This window comes from Equus caballus, chromosome 6, assembly GCF_041296265.1.
Source record: "Equus caballus isolate H_3958 breed thoroughbred chromosome 6, TB-T2T, whole genome shotgun sequence".
In the NCBI taxonomy this organism is placed as follows: domain Eukaryota; kingdom Metazoa; phylum Chordata; class Mammalia; order Perissodactyla; family Equidae; genus Equus; species Equus caballus.
In genome coordinates, this window is record NC_091689.1 from 87,613,209 (window position 1) to 87,640,404 (window position 27,196).

A 27,196-nucleotide genomic window follows, 5' to 3' on the forward strand; every position below is an offset into this window, starting at 1 on the left:
CTGTCCTCAGGTATTTCAAAGAGAAAATAACGTTCTACTGGAATTATTGCTATGTTTGGAGACATGGGAGTTTGCTGTTTCAGATAATACACTCATTCTACCGGGATTATCTCACTTCACAAATTAGAGCATCATGATTTCTTGCTATCTTTGATTCCAAAGGCCTGGGCCTCATTAACTAGATGGTTACAGATGAAACTTGTCACTGCTGTTGTGCCTTTATTTGCAATAAATATGGTTCTAAAATGGGGCATGCAACAAATCAAGCCATCATAAATAGATGATCACATGTCAGGGTCCTCCTAAGTTGCAGATTTGCTATACACTTGAATATCACTACCATACAAATAGTGAATGAAAAGAGTGAAATAAGTGAGATATATGATTTCACAGATAAGTGATTTCATGGCCCTGAAGAGCAGGGCATTGAACTTCAAAGTTCTGATGGCAGAATAAAGACTACCTCATTTCTTCCGACAATTTGGCAGCTGTAAAAAAACCCTTGAATAAATAATTTCACTTGTGGGAATCTAGCTTAAGAAACACAATGACAGCAATGTTTTATTGAGTTACTACTATGTCCTAAGCACTGTGCCAGATGCTGAAGGTACAAAGAAAAGTAAAATACATCTCTGGTTTCAAGACGGCAGCAGACAGAGCATGCTGTATTCTTAACCTCTACATTTAATCCCAGAAGAGGAAGAGAGGGAGAAAGACCATATAAGATGGCCAATATGCTTTAAGAACACGTATGTCAATGTAAACTCATTTCAAAAACATTTAGAAGGATAAACATTAAACTAACGGCAAGAGTTGCCACTAGAGAAAAAGAAAATAGACCAAAATTGAGGCTGACTGTCAAAGGAGACTTTAGTATTATTTGCAATATTCTAATTTTTCAAAAATAAAGGTATGTATTATAATTTAAATTGTGGTAATAAAATAACATTTAGAAAAATTAAGGTGCACTCTCTCTTCCCCTTACCCTTTTCATTCTGAAAATTCAGTCCTAAAGCCATTATATCAGGTCACATGCAGCAGGCGTTGGCATTGGGTGGTGAGGTGTCATGGAGAGTCTGAGCATGAGCTGGGGGACGGGACCGTATGTGCAGGTGGGCTGTCTAGTGCAGATGTCCAATCCCATGTGGGGTGAGAATTGTGGCCGTGTAGAAGGGCTGCCCAGCAAGGCTTGTCGGAGCCCAGTAGAAATAAAGACAGTGTTCGTGCACGGAAGGGAATTGGTGCAGTGATGGGCAACTGATTACTTACGAGGGGACAGATGAAATAAGTAAACAGATTAATAGGACCAAGATTCTCATTTTTAGAGAATGAGTTACAAATGTGGAAACCTGGAAACTCTAATGAACTCTATGATTTTGGATTGGAATTGGAGGTATTGGTGTGAACTCACGGTTTTCATACAGGTAAAGACAAATATATATTTAAATATGTACACATACATATATGTGCACACACATACATGCATACCCATATATACATACATATAAATATATATATTCCCTATTCACTGTTCACTGAAAGGGCCTGGGAAGAGCAACACAACAGTAATAGCAATTAGAACACCTAACACCCAGGTCTTGACTTCTAAATATCATTCTCCACTAAAAGGAAGCAGCTTACTTGGAGAAACGATTGATTCCAGGACAAGCGCAGGGAACACACAAGATGAACTTGGAACATCTTGTTGAAGCAGAAAGGAAGAAAGTACTCAAAGAATAAAGAAATTTGTCAAAAAGACACAGAAGCTAGATTGCAGGGGCTCCCACCAGACAAATCTATTTTGTGACTATTTGAGCATTAAAAATAAATATGAAAATAACAGATATTTAGTCAATTGATCAAAACAGGAAACCATGAGCCATATTAACATCAATGATCTGTTTCACTCATCACAAAACTGCGCATCCTTGAGCACAGTCTTTGGTTTAGGGATTCGCACAAGACCCATATCAGGTCAACCAGATCATTACTAGGGACTGATTGGTGGCTACAATGCAAAGTTCCCTTTCTTCTAGGGTTCTTCAACTGGAGGGTGTAAGAATGCACTGCTGGTGGCCATCCTGCCTATCACATGGAAAGAGCCAAGCCTTTTCTGAAGAATAAAGCCAAGGAGAGATAAGCAGAACTGAGAGGTGGAATAAGAAATCTTAAGGATTTGATCCTCTGGGTCCAACTGGGCCAGAAGCTAGTTACCTCCTTGGGTTCCCCTGCCCTGGTTGTATGGGGGATATTTTCTTTTTGCTTTAGTTTGGGCCGGATTTCTATCACTTGTATCCAAGAGTTCTATTACAGAAAGATATACACTTAAAAAGATAATTCCAGTAACATAGGTAAGTGGATAGAGAGAAGCACGACATGGAACAGAGAGACGGGTATGCGGTCCAAGCTAGAACTTCAGAGCAGGTTTTCTGAAGAGCCCTAGTGGGGCCAGTCTTGCCCTCTTGAGTCTTTCAGGCAGAGGAGTCTTCAAGATCCCTCAGCGATCTAGAAAACTCTGACAGAACCTCATCAATGAGATTACATCTCCAACTTCTGCCTTCTGGAAGACATGGAGACAAGGCAGCTTCCAGCTGTGAAGCCAGAAAGGTGCCTCTGGGAAACTGGCCCCGCTCAGGAAGCAGTCCCGTCCCCAGAGTTTGGCTTCTCTCCCTGGTACGCTTCCTTGAGGCACTCATTATCCCAGGAGATTGAGTACCAGATGGAGGTTAAGTGCCAGATGCTGAAGATAGAGCCCTGGGAAAGACAGATGGGGTCCCCAATCTCAGGACAGATAGATAATTAAGTCACAAGTTACAACAGTATGAAACATGTTGTGACAGGGGAAGTAAGGACACCAATTCTAGCTTGGAAAACAGGAAGGAAAGAGAAAAGGAAGGATGACTTGCAAGTATTTTGTAAGATTTTTCAATGAAAAGCTCCCTTCCGATGACTTCTAGTTCCTCTGTGAAGTGGGAATGCAGCACATTTGCTATGAGGGTTGGGGCAGAAGGTTGAAGAAAGGGGTGAAGGTTTGAAATAGTTTTTGATATGAGAGTTGCTGTTTTAAGCTACATGAGGCAGAGGGCTTTGTCTGTTTGGTTCACTGATGTATCCCATGTGCTTAAGAGTGTGTGGCACCTGGTAGTCACTTAATAAATTAGTTCCAGGTGTTGCTGGGGCTGACCATTAGTTGTAGAACAGGAGGTTATGGCAGCACCAATATACTCAATATACACATCAGTGCCCAAGGAGGGAAAAGAGGACTGAGGAAGGGGTCAGGACTGGGTTTCTTTCAACTGAAACAGATTTATGGATTCAAGGAGCTTGAGAGGTAAACTCCGCCTCTGCCACACCGAAGCCAAATAATATGGGCTCCTAGCACTTACCATGTGCCTGGATCAAAGGAAAAACTCTATATGTTCAGGCCAAGCTCTCATCCAGCGAGGTTACTAAATCTCTGGTTTGGAAGTGGCTACGGGACTGCCTGGGGAGAGGAACGTATAGCTGGCAGCCAGCCATTACTGGCACACACCTGTAAGGCTCCTACTTGACTGATGTGCCCCAGCTTCTTGCCCACAGCGTAGGATTAAGATGTTTTCCAGTTGCTTCTGCTCTAGGTCTCCTTTGATGCTCTGATAAGTCACTCTCTGAGTGATTCCTTCAGGTACTCACCAAATCCATCTGTGCTTCCTTTCAGAGTCAGCCCCCAGATCCCCCATGGCATAGCTTTCTGAGCCCCGTGACAGGTGATCTTTTCAATCTCTCCCCAGACTTGCTCTAGAACCTTCCCCAGGTCATTTCCTTGTTGGAGATTTCCTAGGTTGCTCACATGGAAGTTTCCTGAGTGCCTCAACACTGTTACCCTCGGGTTTTTGCTTCTTTGGTTCTTAACCAAGAAGCCATGATTCCATTTCTGCTCTCTTTTTTTAAATTTATTTTTTTATTGAGGTCACAATAGTTTGCAACATCGTGAAATTTCAGTTGTACATTATTATTTGTTAGATATGATATAAGTGTTCCCCTTCACTCCTTGTCCCCACCTCCCACCCTCCTTCCCCCTGGTAACCACTAAACTGTTCTCTTTGTCCCTAGGTTTGTTTATCTTCCACAAATCAGTGAAATCATATGGTGTTTGTCTTTCTCTGGCTTATTTCACTTAACATAATACCCTCAAGCTTCATCCATGTGGTTGTGAATGGGATGATTTTGTCTTTTTATGGCTGAGTGGTATTCCATTGCGTATATATACCTCATCTTCTTTATCCAGTCATCAGTTGATGGGCACTTGGTTTGCGTCCACGTCTTGGCTATTGTGATAATGCTGCAATGAACACAGGGGTGCATAAGCTTCTTTATACTGTTGATTTCAAGTTCTTTGGATAAATACCCAGTAGTGGGATGGCTGGATCATACGGTATTTCTATTTTTAATTTTTTGAGAAATCTCTGTACTGTTTTCCATAGTGGCTGCACCAGTTTGCCTTCCCACCAGCAGTGTATGAGGGACCCCTTTTCTCCACAACCTCGCCAACATTTGTTATTTTTTGTTTTAGTGATTATAGTCATTCTAACGGGCGTAAGGTGATATCTAAGTGTAGTTTTGATTTGCATTTCTCTGATGATTAGTGATGTCGAGCATCTTTTTATGTGCCTATTGGCCATCTGCTTTTCTTCTTTGGTAAAATGTCTGTTCATATCTTCTGCCCATTTTTTCATTGCATTGTTTGTTTTGTTGTAGTTCGGTTGTGTGAGTTCTTTATATATTATGGAGATTAACTCTTTGTCAGATATATGATTTGCAAATATTTTCTCCTAGTTGGTGTGTTGTTTTCTCATTTTGATCCTGGTTTCCTTTGCCTTCCAGAAGCTCTCTAGTCTGATGAAGTCCCGCTTGTTTTTCTTTTGTTTCCATTGTCTGAGAAGACATGGTATTTGAAAAGATCCTTTTAAGTCTCATGTCAAAGAGTGTACTCCCCATATTTTCTTCCAGAAGTTCTATGGTTTCAGTTCTTACCTTCAAATCTTTGACCCATTTTGTGTTTATTTTTGTGTATGGAGAAAGATAGTGGTCTACTTTCATTCTTTAGAATGTGACTGTCCAGTTTTCCCAGCACCATTTATTGAAGAGGCTTTCCTTTCTCCACTGCATTTACTTGGTTCCTTTGTTGAAGATTAGCTGTCCATAGATCTGTGGTTTTATTTCTGGGCTTTCAATTCTGTTTCATTGATCTGTATGCCTGTTTTTGTACCAGTACCACAGTTTTGATTACTGTAGCTTTGTAGTGTATTTTGAAGTCTGGGATTGTGATGCCACCAGCTTATTCTTGTTTCTCAGGATTGCTTTGGCTATTTGGGGTCTTTTGTTGCCCCGTATGAATTTTAAGATTCTTTGTACTATCTCTGTGAAGAACGTCATTGGGATTCTGATTGGGATTGCCTTGAATCTGTGGATAGCTTTCAGTAGTATGGACATTTTAACTATGTTTATTCTTCCAATCCATGTAGATGGAATACCTTTCCATTTCTTTATGTCATTATCAATTTCTCTCAGTAATGTCTTGCAGTTTTCCTTGTATAGGTCTTTCGCCTCCTTGGTTAAATTTATTCCTAGATATGTTATTCTTTTTGTTGAGATCATTTCTGCTCTTGAGCTGCAATCTCTGGAAATTTGCTCCTAGTCTGCATCTGTGCCAGAGACTCTTGGATCCTGTGAGCCAGCTCCTACCATGCAGATACTTCTGGAAGTCATTGCTGGGAAGAAATACTTTAGGAAGGATGCAGGCTGGTCCATAGGAGGCCAGGCTGTAATCAGAAGGATTGTGGGGTGAAGGACTAAACATTTCCTGAGACGTTTGGACCACAGAGGGTAAGCCCCACGCTGTCCAGCTGCTTCTGCAGCAGTGCCATTCCAAGTGTTGAGTTTCAGTTTGGGTGAGAGACTATACCTTATTCTGGTTTATGGGGCAGGACACACCACTGGTCCTATGTGGAGAGAAGCAGCAGCAGTGGGAGAGAGGATTCAAGGTGGGCCTGAGTCAGAGTTATGGGCTTGGTTTGGGGCTAAATTTGTGGTAAGGGTAGAGGCTGGGCCTCAGGATGTGGCAGCTCTGGAGCTGGGGCAACATCAGGGATTCCTGAGCCTGTATTTGAACTTGAAAAGTCATGAGAGAGTCCTCTGAATAAGACAAAGGGAGACTCTTTGGGGGAAACAGCTATAAGACAGCAGCCAGTAGCCACCAGGGACTAACTGTGCAGAGAGAGGAGACCCCCGAAGGGCTGGCCTTATTTCTGAAATATTTTGGAAATGTTTACCTTCAGAGTCTTTGGATCACAATGCTGCTGAGAATTGTGCTGCTGTCTGGTTTATCTTTGTTCCTCCAGAATGAATGGGACCGAAGTGTCCTGCCTGTCACCAAGTTACTCCAAAGCAGTGCTTCTCCATGGGGGACAGTTTTGTCCTCCAAGGGCCATTTGACAATGTCTGGAGACATTTTTGGTTGTCACATCTGAGGGGAGTGCTATTGGAATCTGGTGGGTAGAGAGAGGCCAGGAATGCTGCTAAATGTGCTACAATGCATGGGACAGCCCCTCACCACAAAGAATTATCTGGTCCAAAATGTCAATAGTGTCAAGGTTGAGAAATCCTGCTCCAAGGTATCCTCGGAAGAATTCAGATGGGAATCTAGCCTCAGTCATCTAGAAAAGATCTGTTGTTCTTCTCTTTCTTCTCCCCAGATTCTATCTACAGAAGCTCTTCAATCTCAGGGCTAAGAAAGCGGGCTCCAGCCTCCACATGCCTGGTTGTTGAGTCTTCCTGGATCCAGTCTCTGGCAACCTCAGAGAAGGAAGGTTTTTGCTGGAAATGACAGTGTGGAAAGGTGGGGAGGAACGAGTTCTTGTCTGATGGCTGCCAACAGGAGAAGGCTGAAATGGGCAGGCTTGCATAGCCAATGCCTACTACTATTTGGACAAAAGATGTCAACTAATATCCATTATCTAGAGATGAGTGCCCCAAACAGTGAGTAGTTGCACTTGAATTGTGGTGGATCTGAATTTGCCACCCCGAAATGTGTCTCTTTGGCTTGAGTATTTTTAGGAACAAAAGACTCTGAAAGAAACTCTGACCTTCCCCCTAACTGCCTAAAAAAAATTTAAGATAAAAGGTCTGTCCCCAGGACAGGCTATCACCATAGATAACTCTGGCTATTGGTAGACTAGGAGGATCCTTGCTAAAACCATTTTTATCAAAGTTCCCTCTCGGGTCACACTGGCTACAGATGGCCCAGCAAACATTTGTTTATCCAACATTTGCTTTTCCATCTCCATGTGAATTGCTTTCCTCCCCTTTGAAGTCCCAAACCACTACCCTCAACATCCTCCTTTGTCTTTAGCTGGAGATGGTATTTAAGGTAATGGCTTTTGCCATTTCACCAAGCTACCCAGTTTTCCTGAGTTTCTCTGGTGTATGCATGCAATCAAACTTTGTTTCATTTTCTCCTGTTATTCTGTCTCATGTCAATTTATTTCTCAGACCAGCCAGTGGGACCTAGAGGGTACAGGAATAGTTCTTCCTCCCCTACAGAATCAAGTCAGATTGAGTCAGAGTTCAAGTGGAGTGAGACAGTAGAGGAGAGTGTAGAGGGTTGATGTTGAGGAAATGGATCAGTGGGATCAATGGAGTGGGTCAAGTGTAGTGAGAAGGTGACATTCTGAGCAAGGATGGAGTCAGCTGAGGAGGCGCTATCCAGCCGGAAAGAAGACTCTGGCTGGGGAACAGGGTCCAATATCTGAGGGTGCTCTGGGGACAGGGAAAAAGCAAGTGATGGGGGTTAAAGTGGTTCATTAAGAATTTAGGATTCAGACCAGCCCTGGTGGCCTAGTGGTTAAATTAGGTGTGCTCCACTTTGGCAGCCCAGACCCGGGTGTGGACCCACACCACTCGTCTGTCAGTGGCCGTGCTGTGGTGGAAGCTCACATACAAAAACGAAGAAGATTGACGATGGATGTTAGCTCAGGGCAAATCTTCCTCAGCAAAAAAGAATTTGGGATTCAGGGGCCCAAATGGCTCATATGTCAAAAAAGTGCTGAAATATTGTGATTTATGAGAAGAAATATATATATTTGACCACTCAGATGATCAAAATATATTTCTCATAAATATTTGGTCTTCATCAGTAGTTCCTAGTTCACAGGTCCCAAATTCCTTGGAATTTCCTGAGCAATAAGAGCAATGAGACCACCTTTTGTTATAATATTTCATCTCTTGTCCTCAGTCCCTAAACATGTTTCAGAGCCATAAAGGTGAAATGGGTGTCTTGTTCATCACAAGCCCCTTTCCACCACAACAGGGCTTATGTTAATGGGGTGACTTTTGGAGAGCTCCTAAGGATGAGGGCTGCTTGCTGGGGAAACCAATAATTAATGGAAGGCTGGAGCTTTCAGTCCCACTCCCTGATGTCTGGGGAGAGGAGAGGGAATGACTGGAGGTTGAATCAATCACCAAAGGCCAACAATTTAATCAACCATGCCTATGGAATGAAGCCTCCATAAATATCCAAAAGGAGGGGGTTTGGAGAGATCCCACTCCCAGGCTGGGGAACCAGAATGCTTCCATGAGCCACTGTGCTGGGCCCCAAGCTCCACGAGGACAGAAGCTCTTTTGTTCAGGACCTCGCCCTATGAAGCTCTTTATCTGGCTATTGATTCATATCCTTTAATAACCTTTGTAATAAATTGGTAATCTAGTGAATAAATGAGTTTTCCTGAGTTCTGTGAGCTGTTCTAGCAATTTTATCGAACCTAAGGAGGGGGTCATGGGAACCTGTGATTTACAGCCAATCAGTCAGAAGTACAGGTAATAACCTGGACTTGCTATTAGCATCCTGAGTTGGAGGGGGTCGCTGGAGCCTCCAATCTGTAGCCGGTGGGTCAGAAACACAGGTAACAACTTGGAATTGCGATTGACGTCTGGAGAGGAGGGAGGTCTTGTGGGACTGAGCCCTTTACCTGCGGCACCCGACTCTATGTCCAAGTAAGCGTGTCAGAATTGAGTTGAATTCTTGAACACCTCGCTAGTGTCCGAGACTGCTTGTTGCTGTATGTAGGGAAACCTCCACACCCCCACACAGACACGTGCACACATTGGAATTGGGTCCAGGAACACTATTTTGGTGCCTATTGGTGAGCAGGAAATAAAGGTAAGAGAGGGGTGGTAGGGTGTGGTGGCCAAAGGATTCAGAGAGAATCCCAGAGGTGATAGGAAATTAGGGGCATCTTGGGGTAGATATGGTCGAAGGACAGAGAGGACCTTGGTGATAAAGCTGGGAAAACTGATGGTGGAAATGAAAGAAGGATAAATGAGCAACAGGAGGGCCCAGTGGCAAGGAAGGCTCTGAAGGCAAGGTTGATAAGACTGTTCGTGGGCGTGAATAAAAGGAGTGTGGGAATTTGGGGGCCAATAACAAGTGGCTGCTGATTGCAGAGAGAAGGCCAATAATGGGGTGAATGGAGTGATGAGATGATGGGACTCATTCAGAAGTCAGGGTCCCATAAGAAGTGGGATAAAGAGGGAGAATAAGTCAGACATGAGACAGGTTCAGTGAGCGACAATGGGCCTGCACAGCTACTCCAAAGAGACGTAGGCAGAGAGGTTGATAATTGGGCTGATAAACAGGGTTATAGAAGGTACATACAGAGGGGCTGGTAATTGGTCTCCAAGAGAGTCTGGTGAGTGGATGGAGGCCAGAGTTAGAGATGACTCAGTCAGAGGAGATGTGGAAGCCAAAGGGGACAGAAAGGGAGCAACATCTTCCAGAGGCTCCCCAAACAGCAGGTCATCTTCCTCAATTGCCGTTTCACACACTTCACAGCAGAGATCTTGTTGCAACAGTTACCGAAAGCTGCCCTTATCAGGGATCCAAGTTGTAGCCAGGAGCAGAACACAGACCCAACATTCTTCTCCTTCACATTCCCCTGTATCTCTGACTCACAATACTCCTTTTATCCCTCACTACAGTGCTTTTGTTCACACTCCCTTCTCCGCGGCTTTCCATGTCAACTCCAGGCTGCCTGGAGGCCCTGGAGTGGCATTGGCCATGCTAAGAAGAATGATACAGGAAAGAAGGAGAAGCGATCCATTGTCATTTCAGAAGAGAAAGTAGGTCCCATGCAAACTCAACTTCTTTCAGGTAAGTTTCCCCAACTTGGATCCAGGTGATTGGATTATATGTGATAAAGGTAGAAGCAAAGGGATCTTATAAGAAGCTGAGTAGAATGGCCTTTTGGAAGAGACAGTTGGGAGATTAGAATCTGAGAACCACAAGAATTAATATTCAAAGTTCATGGCTGATAACAATAACAGTAAGGCTCTTGTATGAATAATGTCTTATCATTTACAAGTGCTTTTAAGCACATTACTTCATGTGCTTCTCACATCCTGTTACCTGTGAGGCAACAGGCCAGATTCCTCTGAGGAGGATTCCTCTGAGCTCAAGGGAAGCTAGCCCACTTATCTAAATTCATGACCATGAAGTACTGCCTTCCTCTAAAACTAGCTAATAGTTGTCCCACTTCATTCCACACTTCCTTCTAGTGGGCAAGACCTATTCATTGCCTAGCTTCTCCTCTCTGTCCAATGAATGGCTCCTGCCAGGAATCTGAGAAGAGTCAGCAGGTTCCACGTGCCTTTTATGACCCTCCCATTGGAGGACTTTGTACTATGATAGGGGATATGCTCTATCAAACCCATATCCTCAGATATGGTGGACCTGGGACCTCACAAAAAGGAGAGATTTGGGTTATCCTAGGAGAGCTCAGGGCTGAATAGGCAGAACCTACTGCTAAAAGGCAAGCAAACAATGAGAGGCTGGGACCCAATTCTTACTTTGCTTTCTCTAGACAAGATTCCAATATTCATTTCTCACAAATAATAGGACTTTATAAATTGAATTAAAGGAGGTCTCCATTCCTTCCATTTTTTTCTCTTTTTATTATTTAAATTATCACTTAGTATAATTAACTTTTCTGTTGGTGTACAGTTTTGTGGATTTTAACTCATGTATAGATTTTGTATCCACCACTACAATCAGGATACAGAACAGTTCTATCACACCCAAAACTCGAGCTGTCCCTTTAGAGTCACACCCTCACCCATCCATACAGTGGCATCCACTGATCTGTTTCCCATCACTATAGTTCCATGTCTACCCAACATACAAAATCCATTCACCCCAACCCAAGGTCTCCAAAGGAACATCCCATTACAGCATTAGCTCAAATCACAAAAATCTCATCAGCTCCAAAATCCCAAATCTTGTGATATAATCTAAATCAGATGTGCCTGGTCACAATTCTTCTCCATCTATGCACCTGTGTGATTTAAGAAGTTGTCTGTTCCAATGCATAATGGATGGTGGTATGGGCATAGGACAACAGTTATAGAAATTCTAGCTCAAAAAGAGGGAAAATGGAAAGTTAAAAAGGAGTCACCAGGACAAAGCAGTTTTGAAAAGCAGCCAGGCAAACTTCCTTAGCTTTCAAGGCCTGGGAATAATGCTCTGTGAGCTCTGGGTTCGGTGCTCTGTGCTGTTGGTACCATCCTCTGGGCCCTCGGAGCCACCTCTGAGCCATCTTTCCTTTTTCGTGGAAGTTGGCATGCATTTGTAGCTGAGTAGTTTTATCAGCTAACTTCCTACAGGTTGAATTTTGGAGATCTGATAGTCTTCTGTCATTTTGTTGTCTCTCTATCCCTTTCAGCCCAAGCTGGCAAGTGTTTCTGCTGAAATAAAATTCTCAAGAAACTTAAGGGCTTTGCTCAATTCCACCCCTGGTCCAATCAGCTGGGGACAGAGATGCGAGGTCACATGGTCCAAAGGCCATTCAATAGAGAGTGTTTGAGCTGATTCTCTGAAAAGGGTGGGGAACACCTACCAGGAGGGGGCTGTGTGACACAGATCTCCAGTACAGAGGGAGGGCAATATTCTTACCAGCATTTCAAAGCATACATATTCTAAAGCAAGATCCAATTGTTCTTAAAAATACTTTTTTGTTTCTGGTTCTAGAACTGATTGACACATCAATTGTGAAAATTATGGAAACTGTAGTTAAGGACGAAGAAAATAAAAATCAAAACAAATGCCGTCACCTAATGATAACAACTGTTAATGTTTTGTTGTGCATCCTTTTGTTTCTCCATCCCTCTTTAAACATTTTTCAAAACAAAAATGTGATCATAGGGTACGTACTAATTTTATAACTATCTTTTTTCACTTAATAATCATAATCATTTCTGTCATTTACATTTTTCTCTGATACATTTCTCTAATAATTTTGATGACCACATATTATTCCATTATATGTATAAATCATAATTTTTAACTGGATGAATACCAAGCATGTTCATACTTAAACATTTGATTTTGAATATAAGTTTCTATCACTATTGCTTAAAATCCATTTCTTTAATTATTTTTTCCATTTACTTACTAATTATGTCTTTCTTTCTATGAGTTGTACTCAGAGTTGGGAAAATTTCATGTGTTACTTCTGATGTGGATTTTCTTGTGTGTAAGGGATATTAGCTCCCTGTGTATTAAACATATTGAAAGATTTCCTCCCAATTTTCTTTTAATCTTGTTTAAACTGTCTTTTGGTAATAAAGAAGGTTTCAATTTTTAGTCCATCTGTAGACTATTTCCTTTATCTTGTATATGTATTGCAATAGTACTTAAAAATGCTTTCTCTACCACAAAAATAATAAAAATGTTCTCCTATATGTACTTTTATAAACATAATCCAGTTATAATGATAATCTGTCTGAAAGTCATGTTTGTATACTGCATGAGACAGAGATTTGATCTTGCCCCCACTTGGATAGCCCGTTGTATCAACATTGTTCACTGAATAGCCAGTATTTTCCTCACTCACTTGAAATGTACCATTGTAATATACTGCATCTTCAAATATACGTGGGTTTATTTGGGTATTCTCTATTTTATTCTCCAGAGATATTTGTCGATTTCCAAGATGGTACCATACAATTTTAATATTTATAGTCTTATAGTTTTGATTCAATAAAGCAATCCCCTCTGTCTGCTCTTTTTCCCAAATCTGTTCTTTTAAATTAGTGGTTCTCAAGGAGGCAATTTTGCCTTCCGGGGAACATTTGGCACTGTCTAGAGCATTTTTATTGTCACAACTGGAAGGGCGGGGCTACTGGTATTTGTTGGGTAGAGACCAGGGGTGCTGCTAAAATCCTACAGTATACAGGACAGACTCCTACAACAAAGAATTGCCTGGTCCAAAATGTCAATAGCAGAAAGACTGAGAAACTCTGTTGTAGATTAACTTTATTATCAATTTGTCAAGATCCAAAATAAATCTAGTTTGAATTCTGAATGCGATTGCATTGACTTTGTGTATTCACTGTTCCAGAGTGATAAGAGTGAGTCTTTCCATCTAGGGACATTCAGTTCTGCAGTTACTCAATACACGCCTCTGGAGGGGAGCAGAATTTACTGCCCCAAATTTTATCTCTTTGACTTGACTATTTTTAAGAACAAAAGACTCAGGAAGAAATTTTGACCTTCCCCCTAACTGCCTAAAAGAATCTAAGATAGCAGGCCTGTCCAGGAAGGAGCTATCACCATAGAAAATTATAGCTAACACAAATGTGGTGTGGTAGACAGGGATGAACCTAACAAGGTCCATCTGATCAAAGTCCTTTCCATGTCTCACTGTCTCTACAAGGCATGGAAAACATTTGTTTAACAAACACTTGCTTTTCTGTCTCCATGTGAGTTGCCTTCCTTCTCTTTCAAGTCCCAAACCACTATCTCCAACATCCTCCTTTGTCTTTAGCTGAAAATGGTATTTAAGGCGGTGGCTTCAGCCATTGTGGTTACTGTTTTCCTGGGTATCTCCCATGGATACATGCGTTTAAACTTTGTTTCATTTTCTCTGTTATTCCGTCTCATGTCAATGTAATTCTTGGACCAACAAAAGAACCTAGAGGGTAGAACAATGTTTCTTCCTCCCCTACACCTCCTTACAAAAATCACTGTATTATGCAAAAGTACAGGGTACAATCCTCAGGGTTTACTGGGAATTGAGCTTAGGATCAACACTGAAAAGCTTTTGCAATAACACATTTCTTAAAAAGATAGGAATCCAATGAAAACTATAGCCAGTTTTACACATATCAAATGATAAGAAATACATAAATACAATAAACAGGGCCCCTCACCTTGAGAAAGACCCAAAGTTTGCCTGCAGAAGTGGGTGTCAGAGTTATTGCAGCTTGTGCATTTGTGAAGTGGTACCAGGAGGATTACCTGAAATCTGATGGGATATTCTAACACCAGATGTGGATGGGTTGGCTCATGGCCCTTGGTTTGGCATTGAAGCTAAACCACACAGTTAGGTCATCTTTCCTAGCCTTAAATCCTAGGAGATGATGTTCTGATTTTGGAATGTAGCTCCTTCAAGGCATGCATTTCTAATAAATAACTGTTTCATAGAAGTTGAACTTTTTTTTTTTTCCTGAGGAAGATTGGCCCTGAGCTAACATCTGTGCCAATCTTCCTCTATTTTGTATGTGGGTCATCACCACAACAAGGTCGCTGACAAGTGGTGTAGGTCACACCCAGGAAGTGAACTTGGGTTGCCAAAGTGGAGTGGACTGAACTTAACCACTAGGCCATGAGGCTGGCCTCAGAAATTGAACTTTTTTTTCCCCCCTAGAGGAAGATTAGCCCTGAGCTAACATTTGCCAATCCTCCTCTTTTTTCTGAGGAAGACTGGCCCTGAGCTCTCATCCGTGCCCATCTTCCTCTACCTTGTACGTCGGATGTCTACCACAGCATGGCTTTTACCAAGCAGTGCTGCGTCCACACCTGGGATCCAAACGGGGGAACCCCGGGCCGCCGAGAAGCAGAACATGCGAACTCAACCGCTGCACCACCAGGCCGGGCCCATCAGTTCTCTCCCTTAGAAGTATTTGCTATTGCTGGTTTCTAGGGTAACATAAATATTGCTTTATGGTACATTCTCTTATATATCTTGTTTTTTTCATATTGAAATAATCTCAAACATACAGAAAAGCTGCAAATACAGTATGAAAAACTACTTTTTTCCTGAATGATTTGAGAGCAAGTTGCTAAAATGATGCCACATCATCCTCGAAAACTTTAGTTGTATTTTCTACCAACAAGATCATTCTACACAACCACAGTACAGCCATCAACATCGGGAAATTGACAGTGTTACACTACTGCCATCTAATCTTAGACCCTATTTAAATTTTGTCAGTTGTCCTAATATTATTCTTTGTAGGGAAAGATTCAGTTCAGAATCACATGTTGTATTTGGTTGTCATGTCCCTTAATCTATTTCAGTCTGGAATAGTTCCTGAGGCTTTCCTTGACTTTCATGACCCAAACAATTTTGAAGATTACAGATCAGTTATGTTGTAGAACGTCCCTCAGTTTGGGTGTGTCTGGTATTTATTTCCTCATGGTTGGATTCAGGCTATGCATCTTTGGCAGGAATAGCACACAGGTAAAGCTATGTTCCTCTCGTTACATCCTCTCAGGTGGTGCACAATTTCAATTTGTCTCATTACTGACAAGGTTCACTTTCATCACGTGATTCAGGTGGTGTCTGTCAAGCTTCTCTAGCATAAAGTTGCTCTATTTCCCCTGGTAATTAGTGAGCATTTTGTGGGGAGGTAACTATGAAACTATGTAGATATTCTGTTACCCATTACCTAATAAATTAATATCAACATGCACTGATAGTTTCCTATTTTATTCAACTGGTTATTTTCTATTAAGTTTAATATTTTGTTGTTCAATTTGTCACCTACTTAATAAATGGGGCTCCTTTTGAACTAGCTTCTGGGCCCAATTGTCATGTCCCCTTCATTCTTTGCACATTGCCTTACTTTCTGGCACAGAAATGTGTTCCAGGTCCATCTTATACTTTCCCTGCAAGTATCAGGATCTTGCTTCTTTTTAGTGGAGAATGGTATTTAGAAGCCAAGATCTGGGTGGTAGGTGTTCTAACTGTTATTGGGATGTTGCTGCTCCAAGGTCCCCTCGGTGAGAAAGTTAGGGAACATATACACACAAACATATTCACTTTTGAATCCCTATCTGTCTATCTATCCATTCATATATCTATTGAAAACCTTGACTTTACACAGATATATTCAATTCCAACCCAACATCTCAGAGTTCACACTAGTTTTCTCCTTTTCCATATTTGCTACTCCTTTCTCAGTGAGAACTCTGGTTTCCATCTCCCTTAGTAGATTTACTTATTCTAACAAAACTTCTGTATATAACAAATTTCCCATTGCCCCCTCTTGCGTACATGTTCCTTCACAGTATATTTGGGCTCCAGCACTCCACACCAGGCAGCCTTCCCTCACGGACTCCTTCTTCAACCTGCTTCGGTTCTGACATTTCTTTCTGGCCACTGCAGCTCCTACCACAACACACCGCCACCTCCACCCAGCATGCGCACTTACCTGCTTCAGGACCGAATTATTCCAGAATGGGCTGGTAGAGAAGATGAAAAGTGAACCTTGTTTTTAAAACGTTATTTTATTGCTAATTTAAAAATCAGATTTACAGCTATGTTCTTAAACATGGAACATTACAGATAAAATTAAAAGCTCTTTTGATTGTTACTTCCAATTCTGCTCTGCTTACTCTGTCTCCAGAAGTAACCCACTACTATTAGTTTGATGTGTATCCTTCTAAACTTTTACAAAATAATTTTAATTTTACATTCATACATAGGTACCAAGGAAAAAAATATATATGTTAACCCTTTAAATTTTACTCTCCATTTTAAGAAAAGCCATTGAGGCCAGAATATCTAGAGTCTGGTGGAAAGTCTCTTTCTTGAACAAACTTTACTGGGGACATTAGTTGGGACTCTTTTGTCTGCCAGTGACAGAAATCCAACTCAAACTGGCTTAAGCAAAAACAAAATGTATTGGCTCATATAATTGGGAAATTCAGGGTACAGGAACATTGGGCAAACAGCAAGGACACAGACCACGTAATCATGTGCATCTAGGTCAGCCGTCAATGCAACTCCACCCAGAGCAGTGGGAGTAAACATAGCAGCAGTAACAAGTTACCCCATACAGGCAATATACAATCACACGGAAGGATGATGTGATAAACATTCACCAAGAAGAGATTTTGCAAATTCTAGCTGACATCCCACAGAACATGTTTTTGATGTGCTGAGTGAGGCTACGACATTGTGCAATTCTGGGTGGCAAGTCAAAGGGTTGGGTTCCCAGCTCTGTCAAAGAACATTCAAGTACAGGCAGAATGGAGAATCCATGAATGAAACTCTAACTATTCAACATTGTGGTACACAGTATTCTGTTCACAGAGAAAACATTTAAGGAAGAAAATGCCCAGTTAGATTTAGGACCTTAACCTGTGTCCTTAGGACACTGTCCCTCTCCATCTTTTGGTTCCACTCTCTCTGTGTTGTCATTCTCTGTCAAGTTCTCCCCTTGAGATAGTCAGGATGGTCAGTAGTTAAGCCATTCTACTAGTATCTCAAGTTTCCTAATAGTTCGAGCGTAAGTCCCAGGATTGACTCGCATTGGCTTAGCTTGGGTCATAAGCCCATCCCTGAACCAATCATTGTGAACAAGGAGTAGATTAAAGAAGAAAACAAATATTAATTTTCTTTTTCATAGTGAAAAGATTTTTCATAGTTAGGCATCTCACTGCTCAGCTAAAGGCATCATTTTCCAGGTTCCTTTCAATCTATATGTGGTCTTATGGCTAAATTCTGGGTAATGGTCTGTCAGCAGAAGTAATTGTGCAAATTATAATTCACTTCCCTAAAAGAAAGGAGTATGCCTTCTTTTCCCTTTCTGTTGTTTGGAATGAAGACTTGATGATGAGTCATATTGGACCATGTGAACAAGGGTAACACTTAAAGATGTTAAAGCAATAAGGTCTAAGGAGCCAGCATTCCTGATATCTTGGAGATGCCATGTCACCCTGGACTGTTTATGCTCAAACTACTGCAGAGAGAGAAATAACTGTCTTAATTAAACTACAAACTGATACTTTCTATACCTGTTTTATACACCCAATCTACTCTTGAACTATGCAACTGCTAAGTATTGGTTAGAGTAAGTAATTGCCTTTTCTATTTGATCACCAAATTTATTGGTACAGCATATAGTGGAGAATGCTTCCACTTCAATTTTGGATTCTCTCTTACATTGTAGGCATAGATTTTCAATTCTTTGTTCATTTTTCTGTTTTTATTTCTAAAGTAGCTACCTAGTGAAAGTAACTTTTTGTTTACTTTTTTATTGAGACAATTCACATACCGTAAAATTCACCCTTTTATGTACAGTTCAGGGGTTTTTAGGTTGTGCAACCATTACCACTATCTAATTCCAGAACATTTAATCACTCCAAAAAGAAACCCCATACCTCAGGAGTCACTCTCCATTCTGCCTTTCCGTCAGCTCCTGGCAATCATTAATCTACTTTCTGTCTCTAGGGGTTTGACTATTCTGAACATTTCATATAGACAGGGTCAAACAATGTGTGACCTTTTGTGTCTGGCTTCTTTTGCTTAGCATATTTTCAAGGTTCATCCATGTTGTAGCATATATTGGTCCTTCATTCCTTTTTACCGCTGAATAATATTTCATTATAGCTGTACCACATTTTAAAAATCCATCCATTGACGGATATTTGGTTTGTTTCTACTTTTTAGTTATTACAAATGATGCTGATATGCACATTTGTGTACAAATATTTGTGTGAACATGTTTTCAGTTCTCTTGGATCTATACCGAGGGGTAGAATTGTTGGGTCATATGGTAATTCTATGTTGTTTTTTCAAGTAATTTTATTGAGATCATAATGGTTTATAACTCTGTAATTTTGGGTGTACATTATTATTTATGAATTTCTTTTTTTTTTAAGGTTGGCAACTGAGCTAACAACTGTTGCCAATCTTCTTCTTTTTTCTTTCCTTTTTCTCCCCAAAGCCCCCCAGTACATAGTTGTATATTCTAGTTGTGAGTGCCTCTGATTGTGCCATGTGGGACGCCGCCTCAGCATGGCCTGACAAGTGGTGCCATGTCCGTGCCCAGGATCCAAACCTGCAAAACCCTGGGCCACCTAAGCGGGAGTGTGTGAACTTAACCACTCGGTCACAGGGCCAGCCCTATGAATTTCTGAATACATTTCATCATGCTCACCCTTAATAGTCTAATTTTCATCCATCATCATACACATGTGCCCCTTTATCCATTTCACCCACCCCCGGATTCCCTTCCCCTCTGGTAACCGCTAATCTGTTCTATTTATCCATGTATTTGTTATCTTCCACATATGAGTGATATCATGCAGTATTTGTCTTTCTCTGCCTGGCTTGTTTTGCTGAACATCATACCCTCAAGGTACATCCATGTTGTTGCAAATGGGACGATTTTATCTTTTTTATGGCTGAGTAGTATTCTGTTGTATATGTATACCACATCTTCTCTATCCATTCATATGTAGAAGGGCACTTGGGTTGCTTCTATGTTTAATTTTTTCAAGGAAGTGGCCAACTGGTTTCTAAAGCAGTTGCACCATTTGGTGCAATTAACTTCACTGTATGTTCTATGTCAGCCAAATTTTCTAAAATTGAGTATGTTCATGGTATTTAATTTTCTTAGCAGCTAAAGCATTATTCTGCTTTGGATTTCATCCCTGATCTGGATAATAGGCTATTCTAATATATTTTCAGTGGTCAGGCATTTTCCTATTCTGCTCTGCTGCTCATTTTAAGACATTGTACGAGTAAAATATACCCTGCCTTTACATTTTTTGGAGTGCATCTTTGTGTCCTAGTATATGATAAAATTTGGAATATTCATATATTCTTGAAAAGAAATGGCATTTCTTTATCCTATTTGTCAATTATTTATTGTAATATATAACTTGTGGACATAAAACAAAAAAAACTATAGTATATAATAGATTCTTCATTAAAATTTTTGCTTACTAAATATCATGTTTTGATAGTCAAACATTGAAATCTTTAAGCATATTTCCACCCATCCCTGCTTTCTTCTCATTCCTCTCCTCTTTATAAATTACCTTTTGTATCTAGTTGTTCAGGATCATTAACTTTTCGTTGTTCTTTTTATCTTTATTGAGTGATACTATTTTTCTCCTTAATGATTTTGCTTGAAATTTGATATTATAATGGTAGTACTTGACTTTCCTAAATCGTATTGACATGATAGATCTTAGATCTCCTAACTCTTGTTGATGTCTTTTCAAGTGTGAGCCCTGTTGTCAGCAAATTATTGGATCTCTTAAAAATATCACAAGGAGCTCTTCTTCTTTTCCCATAAGAGTTAATCTATTTGCATTTAATGCTCTATTTAAGAGACATTTTTACTGCCCTCCATTTTAATGGTTGCTTGGTCTCTCCATTCGATTACATAATTTCTGCAGTGGACTTTAAACTCATTTTTCTTTTAATACAATTAGAAACTAGTCTTGTCTAAACAACATATTTACCATGTCAACATCAAACATTTAAAAATAATAATCATCATATTTTTTCTATAGCTGCTACTACCTAAGCAGCCTTTGAACTTAGTTCTGGAGGTGATAAAGAGCAGAGATATCTTTGCGGGCTAGTCTCTCAGCCAACCTGGAGCCTCACCTGTTGCTTACAGCCTGAGAGCATGTCTGGGCTGCTCGCCAAGGCTCAGCTCCCAGTGTAACTTCTCTGCCCGGCCCTTTCTCTGTGGACGCTCATCCCTCTCCCACAGGTATTTCAGAGACTTTGAGATGCAGGCATTATGAGCTGCCAGCTGTTGAGGGGAAGATGAAAGGTCAAAACTGCTTTGCTCAACACCAACTAAGGAGCCTGGCTTTTACCCAGAAACCCTTTTTGCCCCAAAGCAAAGTATTAACCTTAAGCCCTTAAACTGCTATCTCTTTTAATCCAGCGAAATTTTATATTTTAATTTCTTAGACTCTAAAATTGTTCGTCTGGTTTTTGCATTGTTTTAACAAATTTTGTCTTTTTATTTACTTAATTTTTACATTTCTGATTTTATTGTATATTTTGTGTCTAATCAGCTAGAATTTCCTTCTTATTATAATCATTTCTTCATTTTAAGTGGCTTTTTTCTACTTAAAAGTTTTTGTTCTCTGAATTTAATAACCATATTTTATCTTTTTATTTTATTTATTATAATTGTGGTCAGCACACTAAACTTTGACTTTTATATAACCTTCCAAATTTTATTTTCCTTCTACTTTAAAAAATGGTTTTATCATTTTAATTATCTTTTAATTTCATTTTCTTTTATCTTTATTGTTCAGAATATTTGCTATTTTAATTTTACACTCTTTGCTTTATTTTATAAATTTTATACTTTCTTAATCTTTTAGCTGTTGGTGTCGAGCAATCTCTTATTTTTAATTAATTGTATTATTTATTGTTGAGCAGTGGTTCTGCTTTTTCTAATTTTTATTTTTTTCCAGGTTTATTGAGATATAATTGACATATAATGTTGTGTAAGTTTAAGGTGTACAGTGTGGTGATTTGATACACATATGTAATATGTATCACAGTAAAGTTAGTTACACAGTAATGTCGGTTAACACCTCCATCACCTCACACAATTACCATTTTGTGTGTGCATGTGGTGAGGATATTTAAGATCTACTCTCTTCGCAACTTTCAAGTATATAATATGGTATTTTTAACCATAGTCACTATGCTGTACATTAGATCCCCAAAATTTTTCATCACATAACTTTGGTACTCTTTGACCAACATCTCCCTACACTCCCTGTCTCCCAGGCTACCCTCCCCCCCCCGACTACTATTCTGCTCTCTGTTTCTACGAGTTTGACATTTTTAGATTCCATGTATAAGTGAGATCATACAATATTTGTCTTTGTCTGGCTTATTTTGATATCGAATCTCTTAATCTCAAGTTCATGTGCCCAATGTAATAAGCCAAACACTGAGACATCAGTGCCTAGAAATGCAGAAAGGTTTTCTTTGAATTGGCTGAAATGAGAAGAGAGGAGCAGGGGTTCATGGAAATCCACTTTCCCAGGAGCAGAAAACAGGGGGTTTTATTGAGCTAAGGGGCTGGGCAGGAGGAACCTTGGAGAAACAAAGGGATCACTCCCACTAAGCCCCTGCACAATGTGACTTCTAGGCATCCACAGCAGCTGGGGGCTGGCCATCTGGTGATTGCAACCTCCCCAATGACATTCTCTTTCTTCTACAAAGCAAGCTCACATACTCCTCAAGACTTCTGAGTCACTCCCTTCAAGTTAAACAAGAAAACAGCAAATTGAACAAGGTCGAAAAGCAACCACGTTCTTTCTTTTTTTAATGTAGCTTTTTTTTAAGTATGCTTTTTTTTTTTTTTTTTGGTGAGGAAGGTTGGCCCTGAGCTAACATCTGTTGCTAATCTTCTTTTTTTTTTTTCTCCCCAAAGCCCCAGTACATAATTGTATATCCTAATTGTAGGTCATTCTAGTTCTTCTATGTGGGACATTACCACAGCACAGCTTTATGAGGCCTGTGTAGATCCATGCCCGGGATCTGAACCAGCGAAGCCTAGGCTGCCAAAGCGAAGCATGTGAACTTAACTGCTTGGCCATGGGGTGGCCCCAGCAATCATGTTCTTATTGAATATCTGCAGTAACCCTCGGGTACCCCCCTTCAATTTCACTTAGCATAATTCCATCAAGGTCCATCCATGTTGTCATAAATGACAGGATTTCCTTCTTTTTATAGTAGCTAAATAATATTCCATTGTATATATATCACATTTTCTTTATCCATTCATCCATCGATGGACACTTAGGTTGTTTTCATGTCTTGACCACTGTGAGCAATGCTGCAATGAATATGGGTGTACAGATACCTCTTCAAGATAATGACTTCATTTCCATTGGATATATACACAGCAGTGGGATTGCTGGATCATATGCTAGTTCTATTTTTAATTTCTTGAGGAACTTCCATATTGTTTTCCATAGTGGCAGCACCAGCTTACGTTTCCATTAACAGTGCGCAAGGGTTCCCTTTACTCCACATCCTGCCAACACTTGCTATCCCTTGTCTTTTTTGTAACAGCCATTCTAACAAGTGTGAGATGATATCTAACTATGGTTTTGATTTGAATTTCCCTGATGGTTAGTGACGTGGAGCATCTTTTCTTGTACCTGTTGGCCACCTGCATGCTTTCTTTGGAAAATGTCAATTCAAGTCCTCAGCCCAGTTTTAAATCAGATTGTTTGCTTTTTTGCTATTGAGTAGTATGAGTTCTCTATATATTTTGGATATTAACCCCTTATAAGATATATAGTTTGCAAATATTTTCTCCCGTTCTGTATGTTGCCTTTTCATTTTGTTGATTGTTTCTTTTGCTGTGTAGAAGCTTTTAAATTTGATATCTTAGTTTATTTTTGCTTTTCCTTTTGTCTCTTTTGGTGTCACATCCAAAAAATTGTTGCCAAGACCAATGTCAAGGAGTTTTCCCCTACATTTTCATCTAGGAGTTTTAAGACTTCAGGTCTTAAATTTAAGTCTTTAATCAAGTTAATTTTTGTGGGTGGCGTAAGATAGAGGTCCAATTTCATTCCTTTGCATATGAGTATCTAGTTTTCCCAACACTGTATATTGAAGAGACTATCCTTTCCACATTGAGTATCCTTGGCTCTCTTGTCAGATACTGTTTGACCATATATGGGTGAATTTATTTCTAGGCTCTCAATTCTGTTCCATTGCTCTATGTGTCTGTTTTTATGCTATTATCATACTATTTTGATTACTATACCTTTATAGCACTTCTGATTTTCTTGCTCCACAATATACTTGATAGATATAAAACATTCCCTGGGGCTCCTTATATCCAAAGGAACTATATATTTCATTACACTATTAGTTATTATGCAAGGACAGCAGGCATAAGTCAGTATTATTCCAGGCAAACTAGGACATATGAGTACCCTAATTACAGCAGTAATTTTCAACTGGGCCAAAGGCTTAATCTCCTGAAAGCGTGTATGAGTATGTCAGAGTAGCCAGGGATATAAGTATCAATTAGGGCCTACAGAGAAAAACAGATATCACACCGGCTATTTTAAGAAAGAGAATTTAAAATAAAGACTTGTTAATCAGTGACTGAGAGAACTGAAAAAATGAAAAGGGAACTCTGAGATTTTCTGGTAGAGCTGCAAGAAGCAACTGCAACTCCTGGGGCTGGGAAAGAAAAGATGTCGGGATCATTTGAATCGTTGTGCTCCATGGAGAGACCCCCAAGGAGCTGGAACTAGACCCCTGAGGATGGGGCACTGGCCATGGGAGCTCTGAGGAAGTTTCTGCAGAGCTGTGACTCAGACCTCTGGGGAGGAGGTGCCAGCTGGCTGGTAGTGGTGTCTCTGAAGGGGCGTAATGAGAGCAGTGTGGGGAGTGTAGAAAAGAACCGCAACCTGCAGTCAAGTATTGCTCCTGAAACCAAGTGTTGATGCCAGAGTAAAAAACAGTTGCTAGGGTGGCGCTGACAGGAACAGAAAGCAAATGGAAAGGAGTAAATCCCTCACATCTCCAGCCTTCTAGTCTCCCTACAGAGTCTCTATTAGAAGAGCCTAACAGGGAGGGCTGGCAGAAGAGAAGTTTGCAGAAACCCAGGCACAGCAGCATCAAACAGAGCAAAGAAGAGGACAAGCTTAGAGAAAATAGCTTCATAACCAGCAGGTTCCATTCCTTTGGCTACTCAGATCATTCAGTCCCTCTACTCATGTTAAACTTACGTACAAGATGACAAGATGTAGCTTTCCTTTGTACAAATGAAGACGCTCTCTTTCCCTCCCCATAATGAGAAGACACAATGTCCTAATACCCATTGTATCCATCCCTGGTTGACAATCACAGTGTCCTTCTCTGGAAGATAGGTGAATAGTTGATTAAAAATAAAAAACACTCCCAGACCCCTATCCTATCCTACACCTCATCAGAGTGAGGACTCAACTCATTTTCCATTTCCCGAGAGAGGAAAGGATTCCATTTTGAACAGGTTTGTATCTCTGAAAAATAGCTTCATTAGGCTTCAGGTGCTGGTTCACAGTGATTATCCCACTCAGATAGTGCTATGTTGACCAAACTTCTGTTTATTCCAGTTAGAGCCCCTGTCTAAGAAAGCATTCTCTCCTTCACTGTAACTTGTCCGGTTGAATCCCATCAGCTAACTATTGGACCCCACGGAGCTCTTTGAAGTAGCTACTGCAGGGTATATAGGAATCAAATGAATCATCCCTGGTCTTTGTTCTGTACGACTCACCTCAGTCTGCTCTTCACACCTGATCCAACACTCCTTCTGACATCCTTGAACACTGCCTTCTTCTGCTCACTTTTTCATCAACTACTCAGTTGCACCCTTATGTCACTTTTTTGACTTAACACTTGGCACTAGCCCCAGCCTCAGCACTCTTCTCCAAATGACATGGTTCTTTTTCTGGTTATGTAACTTCTGTCTGCTCAAATAAATCTCCTACTGCTGAGCTCAGCTTAGGACTCATCCAGCTGATCTGGCAGAACTGGCACAGACAATGTCCCTATATAGGCTGACTCTACACAAATGCTTAACTCTACACTCAACTGCAGTCATGGTTGGCAGTAATTCACCTGAGCCTGTTGACTCTCTTATGAATTTTGTCCCTATGTCATTAACTTGTTTTGCAAACCTGACAAACTCCCTTATCCCAGATGATTGGCTAATCTTACTGGTCTTTGGCCCACTGGTGCTAAGCTTGTTCGTTTAAGATCAATGGACTCAATTTGTAGTTGTAATTCTTTAATCCTAAAGATATAAAGCTAATGGCTGCATCCTTCCGGGCCTAGGAGATTTCACAGAGCATACTCCCTCCCATCCCTTGCACTGAACGACCAAATTCCAATCTGTGAGCTTTTCTTCTAAGGTTTAATATCTTGTATCTGGAAGCAACCTGGATTGGAGAGAACTGATAACCTTATTCTCAAGGAAGCAGTTGCTTTTTTCTAATTTCCAAGTCAAAGAGTTGGTAAAGGCAAGGGTGAATTGATTGTTCTAATCTTTGTCAGTATCACTTGTTTACCAGGCTCTTATAGTAAGAACCAATTCTTTCTTTTTAAAATTTGATTGCCAATAAGGTGGATAAGACATGCATCACTTTACCCTCTTCCCACAGTTTAAAGTAAACTGTGTCTGCATTTGGCAATTTTTTTTGAGCCACTTAGACAATCTTGACCCTGATGATTGGCATAACTATGCTCAGAGGTTGAAGTCCCAGGACATGTTCTGGATCATCACTCAACTTGTGTGACTAACCATTGTTTTCCCCTGTAGGTCATATCCCTAACAATAGTTGTGTGAATTTAAGTTGAAAGATACTGGCCAATTGGTTTCCGAATACAATTTAACACTGTTGAATGAAGCATTAAAAGCTATTGTTATGGACCAGCACTTCTCAATTTTTCATTTGGCTGTGAATTAGCTGGAGACCTTGTTAAAAAAGTGGATTTTGGTTCAGTAAGTCTGGAGCAGAGCCTGAGATTCTGCATTTTAAAATAAATTCCCAGGTAATGCTAGTGTCAATGAAAATAATCCATAACCAATCTATAAATGAAAATTTGGGTGAGTTTATTCTGAGCTTAAATCTGAGGATTATAACCCGGGAGAGTCTTTCCACAAAGGAACAGAGCACTCCAAAGAAGTGGGGGTATACAGGGTGGTTATATACCCTCAAAGAGTATGTTTCACATATGATTGAAATGTCCCTTTCACAATAGTCATGAGGCTGCTCTGTCAGCACAGCGATTGATGGAGATGGCAGATAAGTCTGCTGTCTCAGTGAACGCCGCAGGGTGGCAGGTGTGTTGCCTTGGGCTGGGCGGTCACAGATGAGCACTGCAATCAGTTTCCAGCCTAAAGAAACATGCTTAATCTTTAAGGAGCTGCCAACGTTGGGAGGGGGAGAGAAGTGGCACCGTTATCTCAAGGGCCTTTGCTCTTGCCATAGGGAATGTCTAATGCAGATATACAATGCATGCTCAACAGCCTCGGTCAGGCCCTTTTGGAAAGACAAGGTCAGGCCGAATTAGGTTGACACAAGTGGCTTCCA

The 27,196-nt window shown here is 40.5% G+C and overlaps 2 long non-coding RNA genes across 2 annotated transcripts in view; one reads left to right on the forward strand and one right to left on the reverse strand.

The window, feature by feature from the left end:
• LOC138924834 (uncharacterized) overlaps window positions 1-25,714 on the reverse strand; it is a 40,368-nt gene extending 14,654 nt beyond the window's left edge. Inside the window, exon 1 of the long non-coding RNA XR_011440140.1 lies at window positions 25,378-25,714. This is a non-coding gene — a long non-coding RNA (uncharacterized lncRNA). The remainder of the gene's footprint in view (window positions 1-25,377) is intronic.
• On the forward strand, window positions 9,964-13,394 carry LOC138924835 (uncharacterized). Its single transcript, XR_011440141.1, has 2 exons — window positions 9,964-10,186; window positions 12,059-13,394. It is a non-coding gene; the product is annotated as an uncharacterized lncRNA (long non-coding RNA).
• Window positions 25,715-27,196: the final 1,482 nt, after the last annotated feature.